General features: G+C 45.6%; 1 pseudogene; it reads right to left on the bottom strand.

The window, feature by feature from the left end:
* Positions 1 to 2090: 2090 nt before the first annotated feature.
* LOC117368891 lies at positions 2091 to 2647 on the bottom strand (annotated as a pseudogene).
* Between the last annotated feature and the right edge of the window lie 7819 nt (positions 2648 to 10466).

Genomic DNA, 10466 nt, shown 5'->3' with positions numbered 1-10466 from the left:
GCTTCTATTGGTTTCATAAGAACATAAGAACATAAGAACATAAGCAGTGCCTCCGCCGGGTCAGACCATAGGTCCATCCTGCCCGGCAGTCCGCTCGCGCGGCGGCCCAAACAGGTCACGCCTGTCTGCATCACCAGAAGGGGCTCACTTGCCACCTTGTTTTCTCATTTAAGTCCTATCTTCCCATCGTAGTCCTAACCCTCCGGTCTTGCACATGTACGACCTATTGGGTTACTATACTTATTACCTGGTTAGCTTTCTATACCTGTGTTACATCCCAGCATCTCTCTCAGTATCCCACGATCCCTTTATCCCTCAGGAATCCGTCCAATCCCTGTTTGAATCCCTGTACCGTACTCTGCCTGATCACTTCTTCCGGTAGCGCATTCCATGTGTCCACGACCCTTTGGGTGAAAAAAAACTTCCTTGCATTTGTTTTGAACCTATCTCCCTTCAGTTTCTCCGAATGCCCCCTCGTACTTGTTGTCCCCTTCAGTCTGAAGAATCTGTCCCTATCCACCCTCTCTATGCCCCTCATGATCTTGAAGGTCTCTATCATATCTCCCCTGAGTCTCCTTTTTTCCAGAGAGAAGAGCCCCAGCCTATCTAATCTAATTTCAAAAGAAGTAAAGCCCAGATGTCTCTCTCTGTCCTCCTTCCTTCCATTGCTTTCAGTAGACGATGTCTTAATCTGTCCTCCTTTTTCTGGAGCCATATGGTAACCCTACTGTCACTTCCATTATATGCAAGTCTCTCTCATGCATATTCATTAGGGCTAGCCTGAAATCCAGATTGGCCTGGTGATCTGTTAGCTAAGAGCTTTTCAGAGACAGATGTATGATCCCAGCCTAGAAAGTCAATTTGGGCAGATGGGGTGGGAGAGGGGGAGCGAAGTGGTCGTAACTGGGCAATAAATATAGAACCAGACTGCGATATTGCAGTTAGTTGATGGGTTTGATCCAAATGACCCAACTGCAACACGTCCAAAGAGGTGACTTTACACCTGCATTTTCCAGGACCTCAAAATTCTAGGACATATTGATAATTTTCCTTTTGGCCTCAGAACTAACATCCTTTTTAAAGCTATGTTTTGAATACATTGGGATGAAAAGAAGGGCCTTGCAAAGCCGACAAGCTAGAAGATTCACCGTGATTCAAAACTCCCCCTCCCCCAACAATGCGGAATGCCAGCTGCTCACTTTTCCTGCATCTCTCAGGCTTTTCAAAGCATGGGAGCAGAAATCTTTGGGAAAATAGGGAGATGAGTGAGGACCAACAGACTTGAGGGGGCTTCGGAAACCTTGGCTGCTGTACTGTTTTCCTCTGATTTTCTTTGCTAATTTCTTATGCCCCTAAATCAGTGCTTAAGAACCTTTCTGTGGCTGTGGCCGAATGATCGTGACAAATAAAATTGTGTGACGCCTCCCCCCTCCCCCCGGAAAGTGCAAGACAATGATACACCTTTGGAGATCCCGTTCATGCCGTTGCCGACAACACAGGTTTTTCTAAATGATAGGGTTGTGCACTCGTTAGCACGTTTACTCGGTTTTGGCGCTTTAAAACTTTTAGTGCACGCAAGCTTGATTATGAGCAAGCACAAGTTAAAACGCCTACAAGAGATTTATAGTGTTCAAAGGTTTAACACACATACAAAAAAGTTATCAAAATGAATCTATAAAACAAATCAAGACAACATCCTAAAACTGAGAAAAACTTAAAAAAAATTTGAAAATGTAATGAAAACTCCCTCCTAAATCAGCATTGACATATGATTCTTACATTCATGTGAGAACCATTATCACAGGGGTAGGTGTTGCATCCACATCTTCGTTGCAGATAGTACTACACTATCTCAACACAACTCGTATAACACATTTGTATACTCATTCCCTGTGTCTGGGTGACCTTCTCCCAGCTGTGGGCCACTGTCAGCTGTTTTCAATTTTAGATGCTTCATAGTACCACTCCTTCACATTGCTTGCCACAATCCAGCTTAAGATGCCCTGAAAGCTTAGTGGACGACCAGACCATTCTCCCAATGTCAAGCTTGGTTTCAATAGTGATTCTTGCCTACCACCGTCATGAATCCTTCACAACAAATAAGTCATAAAGAACCTGCTTGAGGATTGGTGTTGTGGGTGCGTGTTCTGTAGCTGGGGTGATGTAGAGGAGGTTCTAGGGGTCGGAGAGGCCTGGTGGTGGCGATGATACCCATTGCTTGCCAGGTCTTCATGGCTGACCCTGCATATTCATGGTGATGGTGCCTGAAGGTCTCAAACCCTTGCAGCTGCTGCGGGACCTGATGGGGCCCGATCAGAGCTTCCACGGCATCTTCTGGGGTGAGGTTCAACGCCTCGGGGTTCATCTGCTGGTAGGAGCTGGCCATCCAGTACAAGTCTTCCAGGTGAGTTTTCTGCTCTGTGGGGCTGAAGCTGGGAGAGGAGGGCACAGAACTGGAGGGGGTGTTGATGGGAGTGGAAGAGAGGGAGCCGGTGGGCTGGAGGCGGTTGCACTGTCTCACCATGCGGCCAGCTCTTCCCAGTGGCTCCTTTTTCACGTTGAATTTCATCAGGTCAAAATCGTTGACGTACTCCGTGGCGAGGGGGCTGTTTGGCAGGTCTGTTCCAATGGTCAGCTCTCCAGCCATCGCTGTCAGTGCCGCCTCTCCTGGAATCACTCCACCCTCCAAGGCTTGTCTTGTGCCTGCCCAGCTCCAGCCAACTTGAACCTTCGGGGAGTTCCAAATCTGGCACTTGGATGCTTTCCCTCCTTGCTGCAATGGATCCCCTTTCACCAGTTGAAGACCAGACCAGAATGCTCCTCATGTTTTTGTTTACTCTGGTTGTGATTTTTAGGTTTTGAAAATTTTTGGGGGACCCTTTACTCACCATGCAGATTGGGAATGGAATAGGTAGTTTTCTGGGTGGTGGTAAGATTGCCTTTCTTTCTGTTTTTCTGCCTTTCACCTTCCTGGCATTTATAGTAGACTAATTGACACATAGTTGAGACTTCCAGTCCATCCACAAGAGCCCAATGACATGGAGATGAGCGTCACATTAGCATAACGTCCAGTCCAGATAAGGCTGGAGTCGTGAAATTTGAAGGCTGGTGAGGAAACTGAGGGCAGTATTGGGATTTTCTTTCATTTCCCCCCCCCCCCCTCCAGGTTCCCTCACACACACTTTAGTTTATAAGTACCTTTCAACAAGCCAGACTGAGCTAAGCTCTGTGCCATATTTGGTTTGTGCTCCAAATCCCTCTAGAAAGGGCTCTTTCCCTGATTATTCCTTCCTGGGATATGATGTCATTTGTTAGGAAAGTGTATTATGATATCAATATCGGTCCCTGCAAGGATCAAATGTAATGGTAACGTTTAGAGAAAGAATGGGGGCAGGGGTGAAGGAATCGGTTTTTGTTAAGTTGCTGGAATGAACAGAGACTCAGAAATACCAGTATTTACAGTTGGACAAGGATGTGTGGAATTCAGCTTGAGCGACTGCACGCACATGAGATCCCAGGTAGGGAAGGGTGTGCTGCCCTGCAATAGGACTACGCTTGCTTTACCACATTTTGGAACGGTTTGTTCATATTGTACTTAGGATGAGCACTGCCTTTGCATTCCTGCAGCCTGAAGTGTGACCCCCACGTGGCTATTTGGGGAAACAGCAGGAAAACGAGATGTACACCGCTCAGCACAGTCAGGGATCAGTCAGCAGAAACGGTGTTCGTACTGCCGTGATCTCTCATGATATCCTCTCCTTCTCCCTCCCCGTGAAAAAGAAAATCAAGCCGCAAACCTGGAGCATTACTTTGCACCTTTCATTAAAGATCAATGTGGAACATGGAAAAGTCAGTGAAAGTATTCCTGCAGTCTCTCTTTGGCGAATCTTTTGCCAGGTACTTGTGACTTGGATTGGCCTCCGTGAAGACCAGACGCTGGGCTGAATGGACCATTGCTCTGGTCCAGTACGGCTAGTACGTTCTTCGTTGCAGTGTGCTTTCATGAGATTTGAAGCTCCAAGGAGTCAGATCTGTCTGCTATGTGGCAGATTCAAGGAAATGGGTGAAAATTTAGGAGCAAAAAAAAATGACTGGCCCTAACCAGCAACTCCTGAGTCTTCATTGGCTCCTGGTTTTATCTTAGAATTCAGTTCAAATGTGCCTGCATCTCTTTTAAAATTTTACATGGCGTTTTTATTCCCTTATTATGGAACGCTTACAGATTTTCCTTTGCAAGAGGCATCCAACAATTCAAACTCTCCCTTCCTTCTAGAAAAGGAATTAAAGGAGTTAAGATCTTCAGTCAATCTCTGGCTTTTAAACTTTTTTAACTTCCTTCTTCTTACATTGTGTAATTCGCTGATTGTCCAGCCTTCTTTCTATGTGAACCGCCTAGAAGTCAGTTTGACTATGGCGGTATAGAAGAATAAAGTTATTATTATTATGGCACGAACTCCCCTTAATTCTGAGTTCGTTCCATTCTTTCCGCAAACTTCTTCAAAACTTTTCCTTTTGCCAAACATTTTGAAAACGAATCTCTTTGAAACTTTGGCTATTCCTTTCTTTAGTTTTTATTTAATTGTTGTCAACCGAGTTGAGCTTCCTTAGGTTGATGACCCGGTATATAAAGTTTAAAGCGTACGTTGGAATCTGCGCAAGCACTCACGCCATGTCAAAGGTCAGTATAGTGTAATTGTTCTCACCTCAATCTGGCAGTTGCTCGTGTATGCACATCATTGCAAGATGCTTCCTTTGGAGTTGCACATTATAACATTTAGATGCTAATACCTGGATTCTATTTAAGAAAAAGATGGTTAAAGTTATGTAACTACTACTATTTATCATTTCTGTAGTGCTGAAACATGTGCGCAACGCACATTTGACATATAACAGACGGTCCCTGCTCAGAAGAGCTTACAATCTAATTTGAACAAACAGACAGAACTGATAGGGGTTGGGGAGTTTCTTGTACAGAGAATGACAGGAGGGACCGAGGCAATTTTACGGTGAGTGGGAGCAGTGGTGCAGTGAGGGAGGTTAGCGCTGTGCGCCTCCCCCACTCTTCCCCGCTGCTCGAGCGCCCCCTCCTCCAACCCCCCACTCACCTCTTAAAATGTTTGCCAGCATGAGCAGCATCTTACCTCTGTTGCTCATGCCGGCCGTGGCTCCCTTCTGATGTTACTTCCTGGTTCCGTGACCAGGCCGTGACGTCAGAAGGGGGTTGAGGCCAGCGTGAGCAGCTAATGGAAGATGCTTTTCATGCAGGTGAATGTTTAAGGAGATGGGCGGGGTGGGGGTGGGGGGGAGCAGCAGAGAGGAGGAAAGGCGCCGGTGGAATATTGACAGATAGCTGGCTATGCGCTATTTAGACAGCAAGGAACTGTTACTGGCCACCTTCATAGTGCTGAATACCAGGTCCCTGGGTCTACAAGTCCCAATCCCTTTCCCTGATGTCATAATGCCTGGCAGAAACCCAAAGAGTAGCAACATACCAGAGCTGAGATTGTGATGTCATAATGCCTCATTCCACCAATGCCTAAGAGCCAACCTCATCAGTGATGTCACAATGGCTGGATTTTCTATTCTTGGCTCACATAAGAACATATGAATTGCCATACTGGGACAGACCAAAGGTCCATCAAGCCCAGTCTCCTGTTTCCAACAGTGGCCAGCCCAGGTCCCAAGTACCTGGCAGAAACCCAAGAGTAGCAACATTCCAGAGCTGAGATTGTGATGTCATAATGCCTCAAAGAGCCAACCTCAGCAGTGATGTCACAATAACATAGAAACATAAAAATAGACGGCAGATAAGGGCCACGGCTCATCAAGTCTGCCCACTCTAATAACCCTCCCTATTTATCTTTGGGGATAGATCCCACATGTCTATCCCATCTGACCTTAAAATCTGGCACGCTGCTGGCCTCAATAACCTGGATTGGAAGACTATTCCAGCGGTCAACCACCCTTTCAGTGAAGAAGAACTTCCTAGTATCACAGTGCAGTTTCCCGCCCCTGATTTTCCACTGATGCCCCCTTGTTGCCGCGGGACCCTTGAAAAAGAAGAAATCCTCTTCCACCTCGATGCGGCCCGTGAGATACTTGAATGTCTCGATCATATCTCCCCTCTCTCTACGTTCCTCGAGTGAGTAGAGCTGCAACTTCCCTAACCGCTCCTCGTATGGGAGCTCCTTGAGTCCCGAGACCATCCTGGTGGCCATTCTCTGGACCGATTCCAGTCTCAGCACATCCTTGCAGTAATGCGGCCTCCAGAATTGCACACAGTACTCCAGGTGCGGTCTCACCATGGATCTATACAGTGGCATAATGACTTCCGGTTTACGGCTGACGAAACTCCTGCGTATGCAGCCTATGATTTGCCTTGCTTTGGATGAAGCTTGCTCCACTTGGTTTGCAGACTTCATGTCTTCACTGACAATCACCCCTAAGTCTCTTTCCGCTTCAGTTCTTGTCAGGATCTCGCCATTTAGGGTGTAAACCTTGCATGGATTTTGGCTCCCCAGGTGCATGACTTTGCATTTTTTGGCATTGAAACTGAGTTGCCAGGACCTAGACCAGCGCTCCAGTAGAAGTAGGTCATGCATCATATCGTCTGCCATTGAATTTTTGTCTGTTGTGCTTTTGCTCACTACATTGCTTAGTTTGGCATCATCGGCGAATAATGTTATTCTACCTCGGAGCCCTTCTGTCAAGTCTCTTATATAGATGTTGAACAAGATCGGGCCAAGGACGGAGCCCTGTGGCACTCCACTTATCACCTCTGACATTTCGGAGGGGATGCCATTCACCACTACCCTCTGAAGCCTACCTCTAAGCCAGTTCCCAACCCATTTGGTCAATGTGTCGCCCAATCCTAAAGAACTCATCTTGCTCAGCAACCTACGGTGTGGTACGCTGTCAAATGCTTTGCTGAAATCCAGGTAGACGATGTCCAGGGACTCACCAGCATCCAGCTTCTTCGTCACCCAGTCAAAGAAGCTGATCAGGTTGGATTGGCAGGATCTCCCTTTAGTAAATCCATGTTGGCGGGGATCCTGTAGATTCTCCTCGTCCATGATCCTGTCCATTTGGCATTTGATTAGGGTTTCCATTAGTTTGCTCACTATTGATGTGAGGCTCACTGGTCTGTAATTTGCCATCTCTATCCTGGAGACATTTTTGTGGAGTGGAATGACGTTAGCTGTCTTCCAGTCAATCGGGACGTTACCTGTACTAAGGGAGAGATTGAAGAGTGCGGATAGCGGTTCCGCCAAGACATCACTCAACTCTCTGAGCACCCTAGGGTGTAAGTTGTCAGGCCCCATTGCCTTGTTGACCTTGATTTTTGACAGCTCGCAGTAGACGCTGCTGGGTGTAAACTTGAAATTACTAAACGGGTCAACTGGTTTAACCCTTGTTTGTGGCTGAGAGCCGATTCCCGGCGCCTCGCGGGTGAAGACTGAGCAGAAGTATTTATTTAACAGTTGGGCTTTATCCAAGTCCGTCTCCACATAGTCTCCGTCTGGTTTTCTGAGACGTACTATCCCGCCCGAGTTCAATGGCTTGATTGTCCTAGACTTGGCTCACATAAGAGCTGCGAGGTCCATCAAACCCAATATCTGGTTTCCAATAGTGGCCAACCTAGGTCCCAAGTACCTGGCAAGATCTCAAAAAGCAAAACAGATTTTATTCTGCTTATCCTAGGAATAAGCAGTGGATATTCCCAAATTCATCTTAATAATGGCCTATGGACTTCTCTTTTAGGAAATTATCCAAACCTTTTTTAAACTCTGCTAAGCTAACTGCTTTCACCACATTCTCTGACAACAAACTCCAGAGTTTAATTACACATTGAGTGAAGAAATATTTTCTCTGGTTTGTTTTAAATTTACTACTTAGTAGTTCATCACATGCCCCCTAGCCCTAGTATTTTTGGAAACAGTAAGCAAGTGATTCATGGGACGGCTTATACTTAAATGAGTCTTGCTGACTGGCTCATTCCCAGATTTTCAGTGGCAGTTAAAATGGGATTGTGCCAGTGAAAATCTGGACAGACTGCTTCAGCCTTATCTGGGCAGTGCCAGGGTCTGGCCAGGGGGCAGATGTTGGGCAATGTTGGGAGTTACCTGCTGAGCAGAAATTTTCAGTACATGAACCAGGAAACTATCCAGATAAAGGAAGAACAGGAAAAAGGTTATTCATGTACTATTCTGATTATGACCGGTACTCAAATAAATATCTGAAGCTACCCAAAAAGCTGGATATTCAATGCTGGTAGCAGGTTATGGCCCTGGGCTAAATTTCAGTATCAAAAGGTCACAGTCACTGGTTTTAAGATCTGCTGACCACCGTGGGTCGAAAATTGCCCCCAATATATTTTCAAGGCACCACGGAACAATCGCGGGATAAGCGTGTGCGGATTGCAAAGTCTTCTGGAAGCTGCTTTTGCAGTATTGAAATGATTAAACCCCCCCAGGAGGATCTGTGTGATTTTCCAGATGGTAATAGAAAGGTGTTGTTTAAGATCCACATTCCAGAGCCCTATAGATGATTTTGTAAAACCCAGTAGGCTCGTGACTGCCTGCGAATGACTTGAAACGGTTGTGGTTCATTATTTAAGGTTTATTTTGTGGGAGAATGACAGTAAACAGAGTAGACACCGAAGAGGGAGTGGAAAATATGAAAAAGGATCTGCAAAAGTTAGAGGAATGGTCTAATGCCTGGCAACTAAAATTCAATGCAAAGAAATGCAGAGTAATGCATTTGGGGATTAATAATAGGAAGGAACCGTATATGCTGGGAGGAGAGAAGCTGATATGCAAGACGGGGAGAGGGACCTTGGGGTGATAGTGTCCGAAGATCTAAAGGCGAAAAAACAGTGTGACAAGGCAGTGGCTGCTGCCAGAAGGATTCTGGGCTGTATAAAGAGAGGCGTAGTCAGTAGAAGGAAGAAGGTGTTGACGCCCCTGTACAGGTCATTGGTGAGGCCCCACTTGGAGTATTGTGTTCAGTTTTGGAGACCGTATCTGGCGAAAGACGTAAGAAGACTTGAGGCGGTCCAGAGGAGGGCGACGAAAATGATAGGAGGCTTGCGCCAGAAGACGTATGAGGAGAGACTGGAAGCCCTGAATATGTATACCCTAGAGGAAAGGAGAGACAGGGGAGATATGATTCAGATGTTCAAATACTTAAAGGGTATTAACGTAGAACAAAATCTTTTCCAGAGAAAGGAAAATGGTAAAACCAGAGGACATAATTTGAGGTTGAGGGGTGGTAGATTCAGGGGCAATGTTAGGAAATTCTACTTTACAGAGACGGTGGTGGATGCCTGGAATGCGCTCCCGAGAGAGGTGGTGGAGAGTAAAACTGTGACTGAGTTCAAAGAAGCGTGGGATGAACACAGAAGATTTAGAATCAGAAAATAATATTAAATATTGAACTAAGGCCAGTACTGGGCAGACTTGCACGGTCTGTGTCTGTATATGGCCGTTTCGTGGAGGATGGGCAGGGGAGGGCTTCAATGGCTGGGAGGGTGTAGATGGGCTGGAGTAAGTCTTAACAGAGATTTCGGCAGTTGGAACCCAAGCATAGTACCGGGTAAAGCTTTGGATTCTTGCCCAGAAATAGCTAAGAAGAAAAAATTAAAAAAAAAAATAAATTTTTTTTTAATTGAATCAGGTTGGGCAGACTGGATGGACCATTCGGGTCTTTATCTGCCATCATCTACTATGTTACTATGTAAAGATTTGAACTAAAAAGAAACCCCCCCAAAAAAAACAACCCTGAAAAAAAGAAATGCATTCCACTGTTTAATGACTGACCGCCCCTATGACTGCAGTTTAAATTTATAACTTGTTAAAAATTTGTGGTAGGAAGAGATTTGAAGTGGAGCCTGCGAAAAAGAAGAAAGCCAGCACGTCTGTTCTTCCTCCCTGTTGACCACTAGCCCCTCTCTCTATCCGCCAAGCACCGCGCAATGGGCCAATCAATTTCAATATTGCTCTGGCTCAACCTATACGCTCTGGCTTTCGTATGTTTCAACCCGCCTAGGCTCGCTATCTGTTCTCTTCAACATCTGTCCTATTCCATCTAGTCTATTCAAAACCACACAGAGGGAGAGTTTGGGATCCTTCTTAGATGAAATTGCAATGGTTGTAAAAAGTTAAAAAAAAAACCAAAACATCTGCTAGATTTTCCTTCACTTTCAGTTTTTTTTTTTTTTTTTTACTGTTCTTCCCCTTTCTTTGAATTGTATTTATTTACTAGTGTTTAAGCCCGTTACATTAACGGGTGCTAGAATAGATGTGTAGACTTTTAGCACAATGGGTCGCTGAGGCGTTTCTTTCTTTCTTACTTTATGTTTTTTATCTCTCTCCCTGCCCCCCTTTCTTACTGTCTCTCTCCCTGGCTGTCTGTCAGTCTTTCTTTGTTTCTGTATCTTCTCCCTTCGCGAGTGTGGGGCAGTTGTA

The sequence above is a fragment of the Geotrypetes seraphini genome, chromosome 11, assembly GCF_902459505.1.
Source record: "Geotrypetes seraphini chromosome 11, aGeoSer1.1, whole genome shotgun sequence".
In the NCBI taxonomy this organism is placed as follows: domain Eukaryota; kingdom Metazoa; phylum Chordata; class Amphibia; order Gymnophiona; family Dermophiidae; genus Geotrypetes; species Geotrypetes seraphini.
This window is presented reverse-complemented; position numbering and strand designations above follow the sequence as displayed.